The sequence below is a fragment of the Procambarus clarkii genome, chromosome 49, assembly GCF_040958095.1.
Source record: "Procambarus clarkii isolate CNS0578487 chromosome 49, FALCON_Pclarkii_2.0, whole genome shotgun sequence".
Taxonomy (NCBI): domain Eukaryota; kingdom Metazoa; phylum Arthropoda; class Malacostraca; order Decapoda; family Cambaridae; genus Procambarus; species Procambarus clarkii.
Window position 1 is genome coordinate 26,771,479 of NC_091198.1, and position 25,962 is coordinate 26,797,440.

Sequence of the window (25,962 nt, forward strand, 5' to 3'; positions counted from 1 at the left end):
CACGGACAATTAATTGCTCCCGAGACGTATCTCACTCAAGCTCAACACTGTTCTCTCTTAACAACCCTCACTCACTCCACAATACTAAGTGTGCACCCCTTATCCAGTTAATTACCCCTTACTTAATTAACTCACTGAATCCTTAAGTCCTCAACACAACTTAAAGAAACAAAGTAACCCCAGCGTTACATAGGTCACACTACAATGGCATGCAACATCATAAAAGCACTGCCCACATATTGTTGCGGCTACTGCAACTCGCTAATTACTGTGCCCACACAATAATGACACACGGTTGTGCAACACACAAAAGTATACGAATATTACTGCCCCCCCTTATCTTCTTGCACCCGATTGCAAAGGAATACTGTGAACACACACACACTTACCTCAGCAAGGCAATTAACCCATCAATTGCCTGCTCTCATTAAGTACTGTGAATTCCCCTGAATAATCCTAGAGGTCCCTTAAACCCTCAACACAGTTCCTGGGGCAATAATATCGTATAAACTGATAACAACACTGCACAAACCTGCAACATAATGATGCCGTCAGCATACCCCTCATGCTAATGACATCATTAGGCAATCAGTCAGCAACAACATCTACTGACTTACCACACAACACAGTACATAAACATGCAAATGAACACATAGAAATGGCATTCACACAATCAATGAAAATTATATCATCAAGTAAATGTAGCTAACTACACAGACCTCAGGGGCCCCCCATTAACATCCCTGCAACCGGGCCTGCTTACCTCTAATGATTATAATTTTACGGTACTCTATGGCATTAATCCAGTCTGAGCGATTATATAGAATCGACAGGCTGGATCACTTATATGGTAAATCTCTACACTGACCGGTTACATACTCTAGTCAGTCTACTATATATATATACATTATGATACTACAGTGTGGTCCCATGTATAATATCTATCTCCAGGTACCGCCCTATCAGTCATCTGGACCCTACTGACAGCTGTCACTCAGCTGCTTCTCTAGCCTGGCGAGGCTCTGAGACAAATCTTTCCGTGAATTTCCACCGGTATGCATCACACTGTAACACAATGATAATAGTCCTATCACAACCCTTATTTTTCCCACAACTACCACACTAGCTGTCAACACTTAGCTTGCTTGCTCCCCATGCGTCGACAAGATGTGGCCCTAGGCTGTCCCGGGAAAGTGGCCAAGGCATGTGGCCACCGCGTGGCCCACAGCGCCCCTCCCGAGCTGAGAGGGGGAGATGGGGTTTGGCTGCGCGGGTGGCCGCGCACGGGCCGGGCCGAGCCGCTGGGTGGCCTGGGGGTGGCCACGGGTAGCGCATGACGTCATAGCACCCCAGCCGGCTGAGCTGGTGCGCGGGGTGGGGGTGGGGATTTGGCTGCGCGGGTGGCCCTCCCCCCCCCCCCCCCCCCCAAGCAGCTGGCCAAGGTGGGCGGCACGGGCGGGCGCGCACATGGGTGCCTCAGGCTGGCAGGCTGCCGCCCACAGGAGTACCCACGCAGCTGGGAATCACAACCTTGCTCTACACTGGGGTTACAATGGCCGGCGGCGTCCCCACACTGACGCAGCCTGGCAGAAAGCAAAGTCCAACATGGGCCTGTAATATCACACACACTTACACTGCCCAACACCAATCGTCCATTGCCACTAGACAGGATACTCGACCCACCTGTTACATCATGAGGCTCCAGCTGCCTCATGGGTGAACCCAGTCAACTGTCTCTTTAGCTTTTTTTCTGTTCCTTCCGTAAATCCTTGGCCCCAATTCACCTAATTGGGCCTTGACACAACCCCTGATGGCAGGAGTGCCATATTCGATGAGTAATTTGGACGAGAGAAGCGATTAACGGGGGTGGAGGGGGAAAACTTCCCCCCTCCACCCAGACACGTCCTAGTGCGCCTGCTACCCTGCTCAGACTGACGATTTCCCGCGCTAGGGAAACTCAAAATGCCCATACCTTCTCCCTACTTCGTCTTGACCAATCAGCCTGGAGCCGGCACGGCTCCCTCGTGCCGCATCCAACCATAGCTCTTCGCGCCAAAACTAGGCTTGGAGCACACATGCCTAAACCAATCAGGCTCACTCACCCTCGAGCGTCCTGTGATGTCACAAGGAGGGGGAGGCCTAAGGAGAGTGGCGTGATGTCTCCCATGTGGGGGGGAAAGGCAACGTTTGCTCCACTCTTCCCCCACCTCTAACGGTTTTAGTCAAGTACTTCCTCATCCTATTTCACAGAAACATAAAAATTTCTGTAATTCTCTCTACAGAGCAATCACAGACTTCTAACTACTCACAAATGATAGTCCATAACATAAGCTTTCATTCAACACCCAACAAGCATATGTTATTTTGAAAGCTTCAGTTTCTAGAGTGACTAGCCTAATCTAGAAACTAGGAAAACTAGCTGAGGGATCTAGATCCCTCACAGTGGTGATGGGTGGGTGGTGGTGATGGGTGTTGGTGAGGCTTCGTAGTGATGATGGGTGGTGATGATGGGTGGTGGTGATGGGTGGTGTTGATGGATGGTGGTGATGGGTGGTTGTGATGCGTGCAAGTGATGGGCGGTGGTGATGGGTGGTGGTGATGGGTGGTGTTGATGGATGGTGGTGATGGGTGGTGGTGAGAGGTGGTGTTGATAGGCGGTGGTGATGGGTAGTGGTGATGGGTGTTGGTGATGTGTGGTGGTGAGGCACTATACACTCACCCACTATAGACACTCACCCACTACACACACACACACACACACACACACACTAGGGGTGGATCTAGATAGAAAACTATCACCTGAGGACCACATAAAGAATAGTGTGCGAGGAGCCTATGGCACGCTTTCTAACTTCAGAATTATTTTAAATACATGGATGGCGATATACTAAAGAAATTGTTCACGACTTTTGTTAGGCCAAAGCTAGAATATGCAGCAGTTGTGTGGTGCCCATATCTTAAGAAGCACATCAACAAACTGGAAAAGGTGCAAAGACATGCTACTAAGTGGCTCCCAGAACTGAAGGGCAAGAGCTACGAGGAGAGGTTAGAGGCATTAAATATGCCAAAACAAGAAGACAGAAGAAAAAGAGGTGATATGATCACTACATACAAAATAGTAACAGGAATTGATAAAATCGATAGGGAAGATTTCCTGAGACCTGGAACTTTAAGAACAAGAGGTCATAGATATAAACTAACTAAACACAGATGCCGAAGAAATATAAGAAAATTCACTTTCGCAAACAGAGTGGTAGACGGTTGGAACAAGTTAGGTGAGAAGGTGGTAGAGGCCAAGACCGTCAGTAGTTTCAAAGCGTTATATGACAAAGAGTGCTGGGTAGACGGGACACCACGAGCATAGCTCTCATCCTGTAGCTATACTTAGGTAATTACACTTAGGTAATTACACACACACATACGGTGACACTGGAAGACAGAAGAGTAAGGGGAGACATGATCACTACCGACAAAATTCTCTGAGGAATTGACAGAGTAGATAAGGATAAATTTTTTAACATGGGTGGTACAGGAACAAGGGGAAAAATGTGAAGACTAAGTACCCAAATGAACCACAGGGACATTAGAAAGAAATTTTTCAGTGTCAGAATAGTTAACAGGTGGAATGCATTAGGCAGTGATGTGGTGGAGGCAGACTCCATACACAGCTTCAAATGTAGATATGATGAAGCTCAGTAGGCGCAGGAATCTGTTCATCAGATGATTGATGGTTGAGAAGCGGGACTAAAGAGCCAGAGCTCAACCCCCACAAACACAACTAGGTGAGTAACTAGGTAAATACACAAACACCAAGAGCACAGGGAAAAGTTAAATTGACTTAATGAAGGAAATGTTCTCCCAAGTTTGGGAGGAAATCAGGAAGGAGATGCATGAAATGAAGTATAAAATAAACAACCTGCAAAGTGAGTTGACCCAGCAAAGGAGGAGATAAAAACCCTCAGTGAGAACAATATGGAGCCTGAACCTCAGATAATCATCTAAAGGGATGATGGAAATGGTTCATCGGAAAGGAATGCCTCTGTACATGAAACAATTGCTGAAATACTGGAAAAGAGCTCAGAAGCAATGGCCACAGTGAGGGAGGTAGCCACGCAAACAGCTACCTCACAGGAAGCAGCAAGGTGCACCAGTCAGCTGCTAGAAAGAAAAAGATCAGTGGCAGCTCTGGGCATCAGAGAACACGAAGGCTCGTGAACAAATTCACAAGGGCCATGATGAGGGCTCGAACCTATGTCTGAGAGGATCTGACAGAGCCCGAGTGCATGGGGGAATTGTGTAAAACCCTGGGTTTGTGTCGTGGAGAGACTGCAGGATCCATGAGAAGGAAAATGAACTCCCGGTTGCAATTATTTTGACCATGTCATGGCCTAGTCGATTAAGGCAGCCTCTGGGATCTGCTAAGATGTAGGTTCGAGCCCTCATCACGGCCCTTGTGGATTTGTTCATTTGACGCATCACACTATTGTGATTTGTGTGTGTAACAGGAAGGCCCCAATAGGCAAAAATGGAATAGTAAGGACAGAGAGGGAGTGAATGGAATACTAAAGGGGTTAAAGATGGAAGGGGCTGAAAAAAACATTGAGGAGGTTTTTCAGGTTGTGCTGGTACAACAAGGACAGAGACCGCCTGATAAAGATAGTGTTTGTAAACAAGACCATGAAGGAGGATATTCTAGAAAGGAAGAGCCATCTGCAATATGTGGGAGAATACAAAAAGTATTCCTCCAGAGGGACAGGTCAAGGGAGGAGAGAGCCATGGCAGCAGAAGCATGGATGAAGTACAGTGTGTGAGGAGAAAACCAGGAAATCACAGCCCCCAACACAACATTCCCAGAGGCAAGGGGGGAAACCACAACCAGCATCCCAGCAACACCAGAGGGAGGACAATACCACCACCCTCTGCCACACAGAAACCCTACCTACCCCTCACCCTCCCTGCCCCCACTCAAATGCTCAGTCAACCCTCCCTTCCCCCTTTTATAACCCCATGTAGCATGGTGGAGCGAGTCTACCCAGAGAGAGTTATTCTGCTTTCTGGACCTGAGATTAAGAAGTCAGAGAAAAAAAAATTCCAGTGAATAATTTAAAAATACTAGCAGAGGACGAGCATCTGGTAATAAGTAACATGAAATGTGATGTCGATACTTTGGTGACATGACATGAAGCTAGCAGGACGTTGTGACCTCACCTGAGCTACAGCAGTTGTCAGAGATGGTTGTACTTTGTTGAGCTCCTGAAAGGAAGAAGAAAATAGTTCCTTGTGATAGTGGTGGAGCGAAGGCTACTTGTTCGCAAGTGTGAGGAAACCGTTGGGGACACAGTACACCGTTTCTCTATGATTTGGATAAATTAGAGGCGACCTAGAAGTGAGCATTGGTCGCGCCTTTGTGGAATTTTAATTGTGTGTGCTCCTTCAAGAGGAAGGAAGTAAGCAGGCGTTTCTGTTGTGGAGCCTGCTGGGCGACTCAATGTACTCAAGTCAGGACTAGAAGAAGCCTTGTGAAGCAGTCTTATAGCGATTTTTGTGTCATGTTGAGCACCAGGGAGTGAGCGCCCTGTGTCATAGATCCCTGTATTAAGCCTGTTTAATCAGTTGTTAGATTAGCTATCAGTGTTTGATCATGTGCCCAGCGATCATAGTGAACATGTGTATATATAGGGTAGTAATTTTATTGAGCCAGTTAGCAAATATAGGGGTTTGGAGTTGAGTGGACATGCTGGCCGCAGGAGCGGTGCACCTTCACACTTCCGTGTCTGGTGAGCAACTGAGGAGAAGCGGCACCCAGTGACATGGCCGGAAGAAAAGCTCCCAGTGGCGTGTCAAGACATGTTTCCAACTTGGATCCGTCCAGGATGGGGGGAGCACCCATTACAGTTGGACAGCGCGGAGCATTGTCAGAGGGCAAGTTTTAATACTAGGATATAGGTTTATTACTTATGTTTTGTCAGGAAAACATTTTTCTTGGCATGGTAATGGAATTGCAGGTTTGTTTGGGAAGAAGTAAATGGAAGAACTTCGAGGATGGGGAAGAAGTGTACTCACCTAATTGTGCTTGCTGGGGTTGAGATTTGGCTTTTTGGTCCCGCCTCTCAACTGCCAATCAACTAGTGTACAGATTCCTGAGCCAACTGGGCTCTATCACATCTACATTTGAAACTGTGTATGGAGTCAGCCTCCACAACATCACTTCCTAGTGCATTCCATTTATTATCTAATCTGACACTGAAAAAAATCTTTCTAACGTCTCTGTGGCTCATCTGGGTACTAAGTTTCCACCTGTGTCCCCTTGTTCGTGTCCCACCCGTGCCGAAGAGTTTGTCTTTGTCCACCCTGTCAATTCCCCTGAGAATTTTGTAGGTGGTTGTCATGTCTCCCCTATCTTATCTTGAGATTATCTTGAGATGATTTCGGGGCTTTTTAGTGTCCCCGCGGCCCGGTCCTCGACCAGACCTCCACCCCCAGGAAGCAGCCCGTGACAGCTGACTAACACCCAGGTACCTATTTTACTGCTAGGTAACAGGGGCATAGGGTGAAAGAAACTCTGCCCATTGTTTCTCGCCGACGCCTGGGATCGAACCCAGGACCACAGGATCACAAGTCCAGCGTGCTGTCCGCTCGGCCGACCGGCTCCCCCTTACTCTTCTGTTTTCCAGGGATGTGAGGTTCAGCTCCTTTAGCCTTTCCTCGTAGCTCATTCCTCTCAGTTCCGGGATGAGCCTGGTGGCATACCGCTGAATCTTCTCTAACTTTGTCTTGTGTTTACCTAGGTATGGACTCCTGGCTGGAACTGCATATTCCAGGATTGGTCTTACATAAGTGGTATACAGGGTCCTGAACGATTCCTTACACAAGTTTCTAAAGGCAGTTCTTATGTTGGCCAGTCTAGCAAATGCCGCTGATATTCCTTTGATGTGGACCTCTGGGGACAGGTTCGGTGTAATATCAACCCCCAGATCTTTCTCTCTATTTGACTCTTGCAGGATTTCACCTCCCAGATGATACCTTGTGTTCAGCCTCCTGCTCCCATTGCCTAATTTCATTACTTTACACTTTCTTGAGTTGAACTTTAGCCGGCATTTTCTATACCATTCCTCCAGTTTGTCCAGGTCATCCAGTAATCTCTGTCTATCTTCATGTGTCTTGATTCTTCTCATAATTTTTGCATCATCAGCAAACACTGAGAGGAACGAGTCTATACCCTCTGGAAGATCGTTAATATATTAGAAACAGGATGGGTCCAAGTACTGAGCCCTGTGGGACTCTGCTGGTGACATCTCGCCACTCTGATGTCTCCCCCCCTCACCGTTACTCGCTGTTTCCTTTTGCTTAAGCACTCCCTTATTCACTGGAGCACCTTCCCGTTTACTCCTGCCTGTTGCTCCTACTTTTTTAACAGCCGTTTATGGGGTACTGTGTCAAAGGCTTTCTGGCAGTCCAGGAAAATGCCGTTGGCCCACCCTTCTCCTTCCTGCCTAATTTTTGTTGCCTGGTCATAAAATTCTATTAAACCTGTGAGGCACGATTTACTATCCCTGAACTCATGTTGGTGGTATGTTACAAAGTTATTTCCCTCTAGATGCTCTACGAGCCTTTTCCTCATGATCTTCTCCATCACCTTGCATGGTATACAAGTTAGGGAAACTGGCCTGTAGTTCAGTGCCACTTGCCTGTCACCCTTCTTGTATATTGGGACTACATTAGTTGTCTTCCAACTTTCTGGCAAGTCTCCTGTTTCCAGTGACCTATTATACACCATAGAGAGTGGCACACTTAGTGCTTCTGCACCTTCTTTTAGTATCCGTGGTGAGATTCTGTCAGGTCCAACAGCCTTTGTCACATCCAGCTCCAGCAGACACCTTTTGACATCATCACTGGTGAGGTCAAATTCCTCCAAGGTTGCTTGGTTTGCCTCCTCCTCATTTAATTCAGGGACTTCTCCTTGTTCTATTGCGAAGACCTCCTGGAATCTCTTTTTGAATGCTTCACACACCTCCTTGTTATTCTCTGTGTATCTGTTCTCCCCTTTTCTCAGTTTCATCACTTGTTCCTTCACTGCTGTTTTCCTCCTGATGTGGCTGTGGAGCAGCTTTGGTTGGGTCTTGGCTTTACTCGCTATGTCATTTTCAAACTGTCTCTCTGCTTCCTTCCTCACTCTGATGTACTCATTTCTGGCCCTCTGGTATCTCTCCCTGCTCTCCGGTGTTCCGTTATTTCTGTAGTTTCTCTAATTTCTGTTACTCAGTTGCTTTGCTACCTTTCATTCCTGGTTGAACCATGGGTTTTTCTGTTTTTTTTTTCGTTTTTCTCCTTTTGGACAGGGATAAACCTGTCTGCAGCTTCCTGGAATTTCCATCTCATCAAAACCCCAGTCCTTCCTTATCAGCAGGACCACTTCTCCACCTCCTTTTCCCTCCCTCTCTTTCCTTACTATACAGTAGTCCTTTGGAAACACAGCATCTGTTATGACTCCTGACAATTTTATTTATGTGAGTCCTATTACATTAGGGTTTTCTTCTTGCGCCCTTTCGGCCAGTTCACTTGCTTTATTGCTAGTCCCATCAATGTTTGAGTACATTACCTTGAAGCTCACTTTCTTATATCCAATTTCACCCTCACTCCCCACAAGTGTAGGAAGTTTTTCCATGGTCATTGCTACTTGGGTAGGCTCCTCCTCCTGTGAGGTAGTTGCCAGGGGGTTTAGGGGGAGGTGGAGTGGGGGATGGAGGGCTTCGGTCTTGCTCAGGCCTGCTTGGGGCAGGAAGAAGTCCTGGGGGGGGGGGGGGGTGAGAGGGCAGTGATTGCTTGGGGAGAGGGCACGCCCTCCTGCGGTGTAGTTGACAGGGGTTTGGGGGGAGGTGGAGTGGGGGATGGAGGGCTTAGGTCTCGCCTGGGCCTCCTTAGGGCAGGAAGAAGACCAGGGGCTGAGAAAGCAGGGGGATACTTGGGGTAAGGGGAGAGGGAGGATTTTGATTTTTTGATGGGCATTGTGCAGTGGCAAGGAAGGGTTTGTGCTGGTGTAACACGGGGTAGGGTTTCTCTCTACTTATCTTTCCTTCTTTTCCCTCTACCCGTATTCTTACTTTTTATTCTCTACCAAGGGACTCCAAAACTTTTACCAAAGCCAGCTCCACGCCACGTGGTCCTAAGACGATTGACCGACTTAGGATTCTACACCCAGTATGACGTGACCTAGGCTTTGAGCAAAACCCTAGAGTCGCCTCTACGCTGCCACCACCAGACCAGCAACACCGAGCAATGATCGAGGTCTGGATCGGTCACGCTAATTGGTGTTATGTTAGGTAGTTCCTGCTGTTGGTGTGGTTGTTCATTTTCCCGTTGAACGGGTTGCTGTTCTCTTCCGAGCGAAGTGGGACGTCCTGCCATACTAACCGAGGCCCCCTGTCTGCCCTGCTGGCATGGCGTCGATGTTATTTGTGGGGGAACCCAAGACGGCTCTCCCCACTCATGGGACGACTCCTCGCAAGACTCCCCACTCATGTCAATAATAGTATCGCTACTGGGATGGAAAGATACCCTCGACTGCCCAGTCCCATGCAGAACCCGTGAATTCGTCGCTTCAGTCCCACTGACCCCACCTGTGGCGTCAGTTGAGCCACCTGAGCGATCCCCAGTGGTGTCGGAAGAGGCGCTGTCCTCTACACTTCCACTCCCACTGGTCCCTACTGACTGGTCACTATCTGGGTTAAACATTTTCTGTGATTCCTGGTGTGCCACGTCTCTTCTAAAATACCCTTTAGTGCACTCTCGACCCGGACTCACTACAACCGTAACCTTACAAAAATAAAAAAAATCACAACTCTTTTCTAAGAGAAAACTACTAAAGTAGAAAACCCAAAGTAGGAAATACACCGATTTATCGAGAGAATCGCTGAAGTGAATCCAATGAATGAGTGTCTGCCCCGCACTCGTGTCTGACCGTGAAATATCCCGCAGTTCTATTGCTGAAACCTAAGTCCTTTACGTTAAAAAAAAAGAAAACAATTTAAATGATAACGCAACTAACGCGCAGCACTCGTGATGGAGTAATAAAGAATATTTACTGTACTTGAATACTAAACGCACTTGAAGTGAGCAGCGTGGCCCCTGATGACTGATGGAGCGGGACCAGCTGCGCTGAAAAAACTAAGTCCCGCGCTTTTTCGCTTAAACGCTGAAAAATCAAAATTTTTGTTCTGAAGGAAAATAACTAGTTTTACGTTAATAAACCGCTCTAGCGATTAATATAGACACCCAGGACCTATATATGCTTACCAAAAATTGAATTTTTATCAAAAACTGCGTTTTTACTCAATTGCTGGACTCTGCCAATTTTTCTGACTCCGAGGGAAAAATTTTTCTATCACCCCAAATATCACAAAACTCCTTTAATTCACAAAAATTTGGGTTTCTCGTTCCCAGATATAAATACGTTATTATTTACTACTGACGTTGTATGCAGAACAATACTGACACATCGGGCGGTTTCAACACTCACTAATTCGAATTTTCGTCAAAATCCGAGATTTTCACCTCAAATGGACTCTGACAAAATTACAACACGATTTTCTCGAAAAATAACTAAATTCGGCAAAAATGTTATTATCACTGTTTAATGCCTTACGGACAGAATTACGTCCCTTGCGCGCACTAGAGAGTAATACTGACCCTAGAATATACACAAAACATGAAAATTCGAATTTTCGCCAAAAAGTCAGATTCTAGCCCAAGCTGGACTTAGAAAATTTTCCACCTACGTTTCTACTGAAAACAGAATTCTAAGTCTAAAAACACAATTCTACCGTCTTACTGGTAAAAAACTAGAAACTATCACTCGCATCGACTGGAGAATCCTAATGATACCCAGATCATACACGTGACCCACGAATACAAATTAATTACAGTTAACGACTTTCCGACATTGACTTAGCCGAAAACTTATCCCAAAATACTTAGAAATATTCCACGGACTCTATTAAGCATTTACACGCAACTTACTATCCCTTAAACTCCTTCACTTACTATAGTGACCGACCAATAGCCCTAAGTCCAGAGGATTAACTACACTCTAGTAACAACGCCTCTGACTTAGACTAATACAACAGGGAATAGCAAAGCTTAATGTACGCACTTAGCCTAATATGCAAGAAAATGCTAAACACTTTGAAAAAAAAAAAAATTTTTAACCGGGGATTGAATGTAAGGGGAAAAAAAATTAATCTCTAGAACAACGAAAATAAACGGAAATTACTTTATAAATTGAAGTATACTTAATTCAAAAATGCACTCGACTTAATCTTATAATTGCTCCTACCGGCTCGCCGTACCACACCTAGCCTAGGGGCCTCGACCATCTAGGTTCCAACAGAGCGACACGCAGCTTTCAGCAACAATTATGACTAGGGACGACTCAACCTCCACTAAGTGTGCGATCACTTAGTTGTTGAATCGCTGCTAGGTAGGTTACTAGTCCGTCCCTCGGAGGCCGCAACGCCCTTCACGGATTTCCGTTTTTCCTAGCGTTTTGGGTCGTCTAATAACGCCCTCGGACTATCTACTGGCGTCCCACAGATATATCCGCCCAGACAGCCCACACGGAACTGCTGTTGAGAGTATGGCGGCTCCCAACACCTCTGAATTAATTGCAATGGGTCGAGTATGGTACCCAGTCCAATCAACTCGGAGCGGTCTCCTTTTCAATAAATCTATTTTAACAGCCTAATCTTACTAACTAAACCTTAATCATATCAGCCCGCATGACCCAAGATTCGCCAATCCCCACTCAAACGCACTGTTGTGGGGCGCACTGCTAATCCTGGCCCGCGGCTGTCTCCTTAGCATCCGCGCACGTGTTCGAACGGCTAGACGCGTGAGCCTTTCAACAATTTCAAACAAAATTGTTGAAACCACCGCTGTGCACCATTGTAACACGGGGTAGGGTTTCTCTCTACTTATCTTTCCTTCTTTTCCCTCTACCCGTATTCTTACTTTTTATTCTCTACCAAGGGACTCCAAAACTTTTACCAAAGCCAACTCCACGCCACGTGGTCCTAAGACGATTGACCGACTTAGGATTCTACACCCAGTATGACGTGACCTAGGCTTTGAGCAAAACCCTAGAGTCGCCTCTACGCTGCCACCACCAGACCAGCAACACCGAGCAATGATCGAGGTCTGGATCGATCACGCTAATTAATCAGCCTTGGGGCTTGATCCCCACTATAACCGATGACCGTGGAAACTTATGAGTGTAAAATTAATTACACGGGAATAATTCGATGTTAGAATCGGCGCCCAATCCAACTCTGCCTCGTGTGGACCACGTGACCAGGACAAGTGTACACATAAAACACATGGAAATAATAAAAATGCAATTTATTACCTAATTAATTTATTAAAAGAAAAACTAAAACAAAATCTAAATATGTTCACTCCCTGTCACTTTAACACTCCCTACTTGACCTGAATGGCAATGAAGACTATTCCTATACATAACAATAGCAACTATACCTCTATGTTTTACCAGCTAAAGATCTTGGACTGGTCTTGGGGAGAGGTAAGATGGTTGACCTCTCCCAGTTGCTCTGGAGTCCACACTGATCTCTTCCTCGTCTGGTCTAGCCCAGACTAGAGCATTGTATCCTTCCGCATCGCTTACCCCAGTTACTTAGCAAGGTTTAAGTTATAACAATTAACCTCTGTTTGTACTGAATTGATCCAGACTGGTTGAATTATTTTACTGAAATTAAATTACACAAACATCTAACGGCAGAGCTGTTCCTGATCCCCAAAATGGTTAATTGAACTTTGAGAAATAGTAGACATGTCAACCCTGATGACCTATGACCGCTGGTCACTCCGCCTTACAAGTTAGATCTGTTTCGTGACGTCACTGATGGTGACTTAAACTCAATAATTAGAATACTCTTGATATTGTACCCAGCACTATTATACAATACAATTTTAATACAAAATGAATAAAGGCTAATTACTCTAAATTACTGAATACTATAGGATGGTTCATTATACAAAACTATGAACAAAGATGCCCACCATTTGTGACTCAGACCTGATAATTCCCAGAGGAATGTGTGTTGTTGAGGTCAGGTCCCTACTCTAAACTTCTGGAACCTTCTGGAATAATTCTTACAACAGCCTAGTTTGTTACACTGGGGGGATAGGGGTGGCCCTATTGGGTGGTGGGCTGGGGTGTTGCATTCCCCCCCTGGGGTTCCCGAGTTGCTGGATTGGGGTTCCCCACTCCCCTCTGGGATTGCTGGGTTGGAGGCTGAAGTTCCCTGGCTCCCTTCCTTCTCCTTGCACCTTTTCCTTTCATTTGCTGCCCTTACTATCCCGTCTCTAGTCATATCCCTCTGAACATATACCTCTTTGTAATTCCTTGCATACCTCGGATATCCTCTTTGAGGACCTCGCTCTTGAATACTATCTTGATCAATCTCTTTTTGTCTGTTGTACTGGCCAATCCGGAAAAACTGTTCTATGTCTTGTTCAGCCCCTTCCATTCCTATCTCCTTTAATATCCCTACCACTGCAGCTTTTTCTTTAGTCCCCCATACCTCCCTTGTGGAACCCTCATGTTCCTTCACACCTATCACTACTACAGCTCTTTTCCTTTCCATTAGCTGGCTTGCGCATCTAGCTGCCTCCTGTGAGGTTACTGCTTTCATTACAACTTCCTTGACTGTGTACATAGCATCTGGGCTCTTCAGCATTTCAGCAAAGGTTGGACCAATTGTAGGGGTCCCTGCCATTGCTACATCTGGTACCTGGGGGCTGGTTGCCTGGACCAGAGTCTGTGGAGGGCCTGTTTTTAGGCCTTTTATCTCCTCTTGTGCTGCACTTAGCTCTATCTGCAGCTTACATATAGTTTCCCTCTGGTTCTTCAATTCCCCACTGATTTCCTTCCATGCCTTAGCAATCATCTCCATGTGTGACTCGTCCAGTCCCTCTCCAACAGCTTCGTTCTTTTGTCTTACCATCCCGCTTGACCTGTGTGTGTGTGTGTGTGTACTCACCTAATTGTGCTTGCGGGGGTTGACCTCTGGCTCTTTGGTCCCGCCTCTCAACCGTCAATCAACAGGTGTACAGGCTATTGGGCTCTATCATATCTACACCTGAAACTGTGTATGGAGTCTGCCTCCACCACATCACTTCCTAATGCATTCCATTTGTCAACCACTCTGACACTAAAAAAGTTCTTTCTAATATCTCTGTGGCTCATTTGGGCACTCAGTTTCCACCTGTGCCCCTTAGTGCGTGTGCCCCTTGTGTTCAATAGCCTGTCATTATCTACCCTATCAATTCCGTTCAGAATCTTGAATGTGGTGATCATGTCCCCCCTAACTCTTCTGTCTTCCAGCAAAGTGAGGTTTAATTCCCGTAGCCTCTCCTCGTAGCTCATACCTCTCAGCTCGGGTACTAGTCTGGTGGCAAACCTTTGAACCTTTTCCAGTTTGGTCTTATCTTTCACTAGATATGGACTCCTTGCTGGAGCCGCATGCTCCAGGATTGGTCTGACATATGTGGTATACAAAGTTCTGAATGATTCCTTACACAAGTTTATGGATGCCGTTCTTATGTTGACCAGCCTGGCATATGCCGCTGATGTTATCCCTTTGATATGGTCTGCAGGGGACAGGTCTGGCGTGATGTCTACCCCCAAGTCTTTTTCTCTCTCTGACTTAAGAAGAATTTCATCTCCCAGATGATATCTAGTATCTGGCCTCCTGTTCCCTACGCCTATCTTCATCACATTACATTTGCTTGGGTGTGTGTGTGTGTGTTTATTGTAGGGGGTGGCACAGTGGGGGGGTGGGGTTAACTGGTGGAGGGGTGGAGGGAGTGAAAGGGAGTGAAAGGGAGAGAGAGTGTGAAAGGGAGTGAGGGAGAGGGAGAGAGGGAGAGCGAGGGAGAGACAGAGCGGGGGAGAGAGGAAGGAGAACAATCAGGTGGGTGAGGGACGGAAGGTCAGTCTCTGGGGCGAGGGGTGAGGTTGGCGGTAGGCTGGTTTGTGTGTGTGTGTGTGTGTGTGTGTGTGTGTGTGTGTGTGTGTGTGTGTGTGTGTGTTTACATTAGCGTGTTATGGTGAGGGGGGGGGGGGCTAGTCGGTGGCAGTGTAATGTAACACACAGGTGTGAAAAAACTAGTACCAAGCTGAGACTCTGGAGATACTTTTTCGTATTTTAACTTAAGTACAAAGCTAATTATTATATAATAAAACAATGTACACCGTGTATGACTGACTTTGAGAGTCACTCACCTGCAAGTAAGCATCCTAAAGCACAACTAGGTGATTTATGAAACGATATCCGCCTTAATTGTTGACGTCCCTGTAGGCCAGAGTTCATCTCCATGTGGTGGTCCAAATTCTTCTCTTCTCAGCCGGCTGGTGCCACAGTCTTGCCACAAACTCGTTCTTTTTCAATTTTTTTTCTTATCCAACGTTATAAGAATTCCCTATGATGCGTTATCAATGCGTTGCTGTACCCATCGTATGAACAAAAACCATGTTTTGGGCTCACTGGTACATAAATATCCTGAGAATACTGAACTAATTCGCGGACCGCCATCCTACACTTCGAACTGCCTTGTGTATCCTGAACTCTGAGGTAGAGCAGAACTCCATGGTGAGGAGTTGATTTCAAGCAAATATTTCAAGCAGTTGATTTCCCTGAATTTTGGAGGACCCAGATATACGCATTAATTAAGGTGCCTCTATGAGCAGAACAGAGGTTCATTGTGGACACATGATTGTATAAGGGAGTGCTTGAGTGCGTATTGACATGTAAGACGCAGTGAGAGAGACTGAGTTCTTCTTTTGCCTGGGGGGTACTTATGTAGATGTTTCAGGTATTTCATCCTTAGAGTTTCATATAATTTTAGGGTTGAGGATACAGTAATGTTGTGACAGGATTTCCGCCTCAAACAGTGAGGGAGTAGTAAGTGGAAAGCCCAGAGTTGTGCAGCCACTTGCTATGGAGAGCTGGTGAAGCCAGGATATGATTTGGAGCGCTACTGGGTTGTAGCAGCTTAGACTGTTGTATGGTGATGTTCAATTTTATATGTCATGAATTATGTACGTTTTCTTTGTATAATAAATGTTAGGTTGTTTTTGCCTTTGTGCTGGTGAGGTTTCCCAGAAAGGGAGAGAAAGAGAGAGGGTCATGGCTGCAGATATGTGACAGTAGACACTAATTCACAAAAGGGGTATTTAGGAGATCCTTCCAAACAAGGAGAGTGGGGAGTAACGGCAGCTCGAGTAGGGTGTGTGTACACAAGACAACGAGGCCAGTTTGGGAGCCACACCGCTAAGTAGGTGACGCTGAACCCCTCCCCAAGATCAAGATGCATACAGAGTACTCTCCTAGGTAAATTACAAGCACCTAAGTGTTCATTGCTGGTCAACCGACGGTAGCGGGAGAGTGGCTGCCGAGGTTGGCTGTTTATTTCTGTCTGGGAGTGATTGAGAACGCTGTCCACCTGTATGCAAGTAACAGTCTGGTGCAATGACCAGAGATCATTTTTGGGTTTTAAAATCCACAACCAGCTCAAATACCCGTGATGTGAGACCCCTCACCCAGAACTGACCCTGTCACCCCTAACCCCATTCCAACCATGTTACCCCTCCCCCTTTCTCTTTCCTTCCCTGTCCTCATTTCCCTTTCATCCCATACCCTCCCTGTCACCCCTCCCCCTCACTCCATATCCTCTATATCCCCCCTCCCTCCTTACCCCATTCCCTCCCTATCCCACCTTCCCTTGACCCCCCATCCCTCACCCAGTATCCTCTGAGACCCTGTTAACAACCTCACAAATCCTCACACCAATGGAACAACTTCCTCCATCAGCAGAACGCTCACCAAGAATGGAACATGAGAATGAACAGAAGAAAGTGAGCTTCAAGGCAATGTACACTGACATAGATGGGATTATAAATAAAACTAGCGAACTTGGAGAATGGGCACTAGAAGAAAACCCAGCCTGGCCTCCACAGCCTGGCCTCCACAGTGTGACCTCCCCAGCCTGTTCACCCCAGCCTTGCCTCCCTAATGTGACCTCCCCAGCATGTCCTCCCCAGCCTGTTCACCCCAGCCTGGCCTCCACAGCCTGGCCTCAACAGCCTGGCCTCCACAGCCTGGCCTCAACAGCCTGGCCTCCACAGTGTGACCTCCCCAGCCTGTTCACCCCAGCCTGGCCTCCCCAGACTGGCCTCCCCAGCCTGTTCACCCCAGCCTGGCCTCAACAGCCTGTTCACCCCAGACTGGCCTCAACAGCCTGGCGTACCCAGCCTGGCCTCAACAGCCTGTTCACCCCCGCCTGGCCTCAACAGCCTGTTCACCCCAGCCTGACCTCAACAGCCTGTTCACCCCAGCCTGGCCTCAACAGCCTGGCCTCCACAGCCTGGCCTCCACAGCCTGGCCTCAACAGCCTGGCGTCCCCAGCCTGGCCTCCAAAGCCTTGCCTCCCCAGCCTGGCCTCCCTAATGTGACCTCCCCAGCATGTTCACCCCAGCCTGGCCTCCACAGCCTGGCCTCCACAGCCTGGCCTCAACAGCCTGGCCTCCACAGCCTGGCCTCCACAGCCTGGCCTCCACAGCCTGGCCTCAACAGCGTGGCGTCTCCAGCCTGCAGCGTTGATTATTTTTAAACACTATTTCCTGTTCAACTTAATACTTGGCGCTGCTCCCAATAATATGGTGGTAGAATATTGTGGTGGTAGAATATGGTGGTGGTAGAATATTGTGGTGATAGAATATGGTGGTGGTAGAATATGGTGGTGGTAGAATATTGTGGTGGTAGAATATTGTGGTGGTAGAATATTGTGGTGGTAGAATATAGTAGTGGGAAAATATTGTGGTGGTTGAATATGGTGATGGTAGAATATTGTGGTGGTAGAATACTGTGGTGGTAGAATACGGTAGTGGTAGAATATCGTGCTGGTAGAATATGGTGCTGGTAGAATATGGTGCTGGTAGAATATGGTGGTGGTAGAATATGGTGGGTGTAGAATATAGTGGTGGTAGAATATGGTGGGTGTAGAATATAGTGGTGGTAGAATATGATGGTGGTAGATGATAATGGTGGTAGAATATTGTGGGGGTAGAATATGGTGGTGGTAGAATATTGTGGGTGTAGAATATGGTTGGGGTAGAATATTGTGGTGGTAGAATTTGGTGGTGGGAGAATGTGGTGGTGGTAGAATATTGTGGTGGTAGAATATGGTAGTGGTAGAATATTGTGGTGGTACAAGGTGGTGAAGGACAGGGGTCTTAAGAAGACCTTGACAAGGCCGCCTACAGACGCTCTAAGGACAGCAAATTCATTTGCCGTGTTGGAGGACGAGTGCTGTGGTGCGCCTGCAGCGAGGAAATCAGCAAGGAGCGGCGGAGCGCAGGCCCCTCAGGCTCCTCAGAAAGTTAAGGAGGTACCGAAGCGAATTTTGGTTGTGGGAGATTCCCAGGTGAGGTATTTAGACAGAACGTTTTGTGCCAGAGATAGGGGGAACAGATTAAGGGTTTGCTATCCGGGAGCTGGAATTGGTGATATTGTTGGAAACATGAATGATATTATGACGGGAAATGGGAACAAACCCATTATTTGTATTAGTGCAGGGGGTAATGATGTTGGGCGAGTTCAGAGTGAGGAACTAATACAGAGATTCAGGACAGCCATTGAATTAGTTAGGAGCAAGGGAGGAATCCCAATCATATGTGGCATTCTTCCAAGAAAGGGAGGGGGAAATGAATGGATGTCGAGGGCACTTGGTGTCAATTGCCGGCTGGAAAGATATTGCAAATCAAATGCAATATATTTCATAGACAACTGGGAACACTTCTATGGAAGAAATGAAATGTATGCTCGTGATGGGGTGCATCTATCGAGGGCTGGGGTTGTTGCTGTTGCGAACTCATTGGAACCAGTAGTTAGAGGTGTTTGTTTGGGTTTAAACTGTTAGTAGATAGCGGTATGGGAATTGATTTGGAGGAAGGAGGTAATAAAAGTATGTGTTCGTGGGAGAAAAGAATTGGCAAAATGATCAGGGAAAGAAAAGGGCCTCAAAATAACAATTCACTTAGGATATATTACACTAACAGTAGAAGTCTAAGAAATAAAATTAATGAATTAAATGCTCTTGTCTGCACAGAAAAAATAGATATTATTGCACTTATCGAAACGTGGATGAATGTAGAAAATAGAGAACTATTAGCTGAATATCAGATAAATGGATTTAAACTATTTCACACAGATAGATATATTAGACGAGGAGGGGGAGTAGCCATATATGTTAGGGACAATTTGAAATGTAGTCTCAAAGAGGGAATCAAAACTGAGCCACACACAGAAACTATTTGGATAGAATTAAAAGAAAAAGCAAATAATATTATAATAGGAGTTATATATAGGCCACCAAATTTAGACAGAATGGAAGCAAAGCATCTATGGGAGGAAATATCTAGAGCATCTAGATCTAACAGTATTTATGTCATGGGTGACTTTAATTTTAGTGGAATAAACTGGGTGAACAAAACAGGGAATAGTGAAGCAGAAGATTTTCTAGAAATAATTGACGATTGCTTTCTTACGCAACACATTAAGGAACCAACGTGGGAAAATAATATTTTAGATTTAGTGTTAACAGGGAAACACAAATTAATGACATCGAAATAGGGAGTGAGCTAGGGAACAGTGATCACAAAGAAATCAGACTTAGCATAGAATGGAATAGACCTGTAGGAGAAAATTCTTTTAAGTGCCAGATTTTCGAAAAGCTGATTTTAATAGCCTAAGAAATTTTTTGGGTCAAATAGACTGGAAAGTCTTGGGTATGGGGTGTGGGCCGGTCTTAGAGCGAGACATGAACCCAGCGATAGGTGACGTAAAAGGGGATTTCGATGTGGATTTAATATATAACTTATTTAAGAATATTCTAAACAAAGCACAGGAACGTAGTATACCATACAAATTGAATAGATCGAATACTAATGACCCAAAGTGGATAACAAATAATTTAAAGAACCTTATAGGTAAAAAGAGAGCTTGGTACAAAAGGACTAAGAATGGGGAAGTCAGTTTAGAACAGGAATTCATACAACTGGTTAGAAATGTTAAAAAAGAGATTAGGAAAGCAAAAAGAAACTATGAAGTTCGCATAGCAGAGCAAGCAAAGTCAAATCCTAAAGGTTTTTTTTCAGTTATATCGAACTAAGACTTGGGAAAGGATAGGTCCATTTAAATCTGAGACAGGTCAAATAACGGATAATGACAAGCAGATGAGTAGTATTTTTAACAAATATTTTATATCTGTATTTACTAAAGAAGAACTTAACAATATGCCTTCAGCCGAACAAGTCTATGTGGGTGGGGATGAGGACAGGTTGACTAGTTTAGCAGTTACCAGGGAGGATGTAATTAAACAATTAGAAAAACTAAATACCAAACAAATCCCCAGGGCCGGATGAAATGTTTGCCAGGGTGCTTAAAGAATGCAAAGAGGAGTTTTCCGAGCCACTGTCTACCATATTTAATAAATCAATAGAGTCAGGCAGAGTGCCAGAGTCATGGAAGGTAGCTAATGTGATACCAGTTTTTAAGAAAGGAGATAGATCACTTGCGTCAAACTATCGGCCAATTAGCCTAACGTCTATTGTGGGAAAGTTACATGAATCAATAATTGCAAATACAATTCGTCTCCATCTTGAAAAACATAAATTAATAAATGAGTCGCAACATGGTTTTACAAATAGATGTTCATGTTTAACAAATTTGCTAACTTTTTATTCCAGCATAGTTGAGGCAGTTTTTTGTGGTAAGGATTGTGATGTTGTGTACCTTGACTTTAGCAAAGCTTTTGATACAGTGCCACATGAAAGACTAATTAAAAAAATAGAAGTTCATGGTATTGGGGGTGCTATATTAACTTGGATTATGGCATGGCTATTCCAAAGGAAACAGAGAGTTAGTATAAATGGGGTTAAGTCAGAGTGGGATAATGTTGTTAGTGGAGTACCTCAGGGCTCTGTCCTGGGACCTCTGTTGTTTATAATACATATAAATGATTTAGATTCAGGTTTGAGTAGCAACATTTGCAAATTTGCTGATGATACGAAAATCGGTAGGGAAATTAATTCGGAGGAGGACTCACTATCACTTCAAGTTGATCTAGATAGGGTTCTGAAATGGTCAAAGGATTGGCAAATGCAGTTTAATGCTGATAAATGTAAAGTTCTGAGGCTAGGTAATGATGATAGAGTTACAGGATACGAGCTAGATGGTGTTGAGATTGCGAAGTCGGATTGCGAAAGGGATCTGGGAGTTATGATTAGTAAGAATTTAAAACAAAAGGATCAATGCATGAATGTTCGTAATAAGGCGAATAGGACACTGGGATTTATTAATCGAAGCGTTAGTACCAAGACACCTGGTGTGGTTCTTAAGCTATTTCTTGCTCTGGTTAGGCCCCATTTAGATTATGCAGTTCAGTTTTGGTCGCCGTATTATAGAATGGATATAAATTCACTTGAACGTGTCCAACATAGGATGACTAAGTTAATTCCCCAAATTAGAAATCTTTCGTATGAAGAAAGATTAACAAAGCTTAAGTTGCATTCACTGGAAAGGCAAAGAGTTAGGGGTGACATGATAGAGGTTTACAAGTGGATGAATGGACATAACAGGGGGGATATTAATAGGGTATTAAAAATATCAACACAAGACAGAACACGAAACAATGGGTATAAATTGGATAAGTTTAGATTTAGGAAAGACTTGGGTAAGTACTGGTTCAGTAACAGGGTTGTTGATTTGTGGAACCAATTGCCGCGTAACGTGGTGGAGGTGGGGTCCCTCGATTGTTTCAAGCGCGGGTTGGACAAGTATATGAGTGGGATTGGGAGGTTATAGATAGGAGCTGCCTCGTATGGGCCAATAGGCCTTCTGCAGTTACCTTTGTTCTCATGTTCTTATAATATTGTGGTGGTAGAATATGGTAGTGGTAGAATATTGTGTTGGTAGCATATTGTGGTGGTAGAATATTGTGGCGGTAGAATATGGTTATGGTAGAATATTGTGGTAGTAGAATATGGTGGTGGTAGAAGATAATGGTGGTAGAATATAGTGGTGGTAGAATATTGTGGTGGTAGAATATGGTGGTGGTAGAATATTGTGGTGGCAGAATATGGTGGTGGTAGAATATGGTGGTGGTAGAATATGGTGGTGGTAGAATATGGTGGTGGTAGAATATGGTCGTGGTAGAATATGATGGTGGTAGAATATGGTGAGGGGTAGAATATTGTGGTGGTAGAATATTGTGGCGGTAGAATAGGGTGGTAGTAGAATATGGTGGTAGAATATAGTGGTGGTAGAATATAGTGGTGGTAGAATATGATGGTGGTAGAATATGGTGGTGGTAGAATATTGTGGTGGTAAAATATGGTGGTGGTAGAATATGGTGGGGGTAGAATATGGTGGGGGTAGAATATGGTGGGGGTAGAATATGGTGGTGGTAGAATATGGTGAGGGGTAGAATATTGTGGGGGTAGAGTATTGTGAAGGTAGAATATGGTGGTGGTAGAATATTGTGGGGGTAGAATATGGTGGTGGTAAAATATTGTGTGGGTAGAATATGGTGGTGGTAGAATATTTTGGGGGTAGAATATTGTGGGGGTAGACAATTGTTGGGGGTAGAATATGGTGGTGGTAGAATATTGTGGGGGTAGAAAATTGTGGTAGAAAATGGTTCGGTTAGAATATGGTTCGGGTAGAATATGGTGGTGGTAGAATATTGTGGTGGTAGAATATGGTGGTGGTTGAATATAGTGGGGGTAGAATATGGTGTGGTAGAATATGGTGGGGTAGAAAATGGTGGCGGTTGAATATGCTGGTGGTAGAATTTGGTGGTGGTAGAATATGGTGGTGGTAGTATATGGTGGTGGTAGAACATGATGGGGGTAGAATTTGGTTGAGGTAGAATATGGTGGAGGTAGAATATGGTGGAGGTAGAATATGGTGGAGGTAGAATATGGTGGAGGTAGAATATGGTGGTGGTAGAAAATGGTGGTGGTAGAATATGGTGGTGGTAGAATATGGTGGTGGTAGAATATGGTGGAGGTAGAATATTGTGGTGGTAGAATATGGTGGGGGTAGAATATTGTGGGGGGGTAGAATATGGTGGTGGTAGAATATGGTGGGGGTAGAATATGGTGGTGGAAAAATATGGTGGTGGTAGAATATGGTGGGGGTAGAATATGGTTGGGGTAGAATATGGTGGTGGTAGAATATGGGGGGGGGGTAGAATATGGCCAAATACTCAGGGCACTGATCGTGTTCAAGCCATGTATAATTACCTCACAACTGTAGCGACGAGAGAACAAGACAAGCAGACAACGGCAGCAGCAGCAGCAGACAACGGCAGCAGCAGCAGCAGACAACGGCAGCAGCAGCAGCGGACAACAGCAGCAGCAGCAGACAACAGCTGACGATGGTGTGGCCAACTGTGTCGGGAAAAACTAGGCAGCAATTCTTATATACACCTCACACCCAGACTCCTCCCACCCTGTCTCCTCCCACCCTGTCTCCTCCCACCTTGTCTCCTCCCACCCTGTCTACTCCCACCCTGTCTCCTCCCACCCTGTCTACTCCCACCCTGTCTCCTCCTTCCCTGTCTCCTCCCCTCCGCGGGCCCTCCCCACCATCCCCCAGTATCTACCAGCAGGCGTCCACAAGGGTCAACAATACCGCCTAAGGAGAGCAGCAAAACACCGTCCACCATATGATCAGACAATCCAGGACCTCCATGAACTCCTGAACATACAGCCACTAAATATCAAACTGCAGCACCAAGCCATCAGAGTGTGGAACAACATCGAAATGTTAGAGGACCCAATGTTAGAAAGATTGCTCCAAGATGAGACGCCCCGCTCCCACAGCTGGTGGCCCAAGAGCCTCGACTCACTAGATGAAAACCCCGCCCCACAGTACATAATTCCCAGATGAAACACAGACCAGAACCCCTTCCCCCATAATTGAAAAATTGAGTATGTATGTGTGTATGTATGTGTATATGTGTATGTGCATGTATGTGTATGTGTTAGTATATGTATGTATATATGTGTATGTACGAACAACTCGATAAATAATAACATGTATGTACGAACAACTCGATAAATAATAACATGTATGTATGAACAACTCGATAAATAATAACATGTATGTATGAACAACTCGATAAATAATAACATGTATGTATGAACAACTCGATAAATAATAACATGTATGTATGAACAACTCGATAAATATTAATAATAAAATACAGAGCCTTAAACAGAACAACATGTGTGGAAGCATCGGAGTGTGTATATATTAATGCTACACAGTATTCATCTATAAACATCTCTATATGGTGAAACGTGTAGAACCCCTCACAGCTCCCTGACAAGAGGGAGCCAGCTTAGCTTAGCTGCCAACACCCACACATGGTGTCAGCAAGGCGGACAGCCCGCCTGCTTTCATACCTCTCACTGTATTTCCCAGTTCTATACTTCCCTTCACCTCTTCATCCTCTTTACTTCCAAAAAAAACAAAATAACCACCTGAGGTGATGTGTAAGATAATATCTCGGAAAATTTTTCCTGTTTTGTTCAAGGGAATCCCCTGACATGTTGTCATGCCGGCTCTTGTTGTTGTTGTTGTTGTTGTTGATGTTGTGATGCGAGAGTGAAGTGCTTGTTGTTGTCGTCGTTGTTACCCCGTCCTGGGCCAGGAGCACCCCTCCGTGCTCTGGGTGGGGGTGTTGGATAATCCTAGCAAGCAATTATTTTTATTCTTTGTGAACATTTATTTTCTATTTTTTTATCACTTCAATATTTATGATTATGATTCTAAGTGGACTGTATATTTGATTCAGCCTGCCAGAATTTACCTGCACATAGTTGGAGGAACGTTTACAGCTTATACAACAATTGGGGGTCATATAATAAGCTATAAACATTTACCTTATTATAATATAAATTATACCACATGTTGGTAATTAACCTACAGTATGGTTAGTACTACTCCATCTTATTGTAAACATGGGTTAGTACAAATGTGAGATCTTAGCCATGATGTAGGTATGGCCTGATTAGGCAGTGTGATAGCTGTTAGAGTGTGGCTACATGTGGTCCAGTTGTAAAATGGGGGCTGGCACTCAGGTGGCGTCTGTGGAACAGCTAGGGTAAGCAAGAACATCACAAGTTATGTTGGCCAGCTCACCTAATTATCTTCAACTCACAAACTTACCTACCAAAGAATGGGATTAATAACGGTTCCATTAACATATAAAGTACAGGTTTGACATGAATTATTTGTGTGTGTGTAGTGCTGAGTAAAACACTACTCACTTTGTTGTGGGCTTCGTCTGCAGCTTAACCAACTACCTATCCTATATTTAATAGTGATCACTACCAATAAAAGATGTAATGGGAGTCGGGAACTAAGCTCTTCTCTTTGTTATTGAGGGTTGGTCGGATCGTTGTGGATCCATTGACAAGTTGTGCTTGTCGTGAGGAGCCCTCTTTGTTTTGTTTCTGTGTCTGAGCCAGAGCGTGACTGCCAGCCTCCTTCCCTGAGGTTGCGTTCCAATACTCTGTTGGTTCCTACTCTGTCTTAAGGACAAGGTTTATTAAACAATAGCAAGGGAGTCTGTAGTGTATTTTTATTGCTAATTATATTATATCCTGTCCTAGCGAATACTTTTTATTAAGTTTAAACACTAGACTGTAGTTTAAAAGAATAATTGGAATTTAATATATACGTGTTGTGAATATGGGTCTATTGTGATGACACTGAATCTCCCATTACCCTTATATTCGGAAATGGCTAACTATAGTATGTTAACATGTGTGTAGGATTTCCAACAGGGGGTTAAGACTTACCCCTCCCTGGGCCA

At 45.0% G+C, this 25,962-nt stretch overlaps 1 protein-coding gene across 2 annotated transcripts in view; it reads right to left on the bottom strand.

Moving 5' to 3' along the window:
* LOC123749015 (leukocyte elastase inhibitor) overlaps positions 1 to 23,534 on the bottom strand; it is a 45,053-nt gene extending 21,519 nt beyond the window's left edge. The window contains exons 1-2 of one of the 2 annotated variants that reach the window (XM_069303153.1): positions 23,381 to 23,534; positions 5,209 to 5,253 (exon numbers count right to left, since the gene is read on the bottom strand). The gene's annotated coding sequence lies outside the window, so the exon portion shown is untranslated. The remainder of the gene's footprint in view (positions 1 to 5,208; positions 5,254 to 23,380) is intronic. The other variant, XM_069303152.1, reaches the window with a different exon arrangement.
* Between the last annotated feature and the right edge of the window lie 2,428 nt (positions 23,535 to 25,962).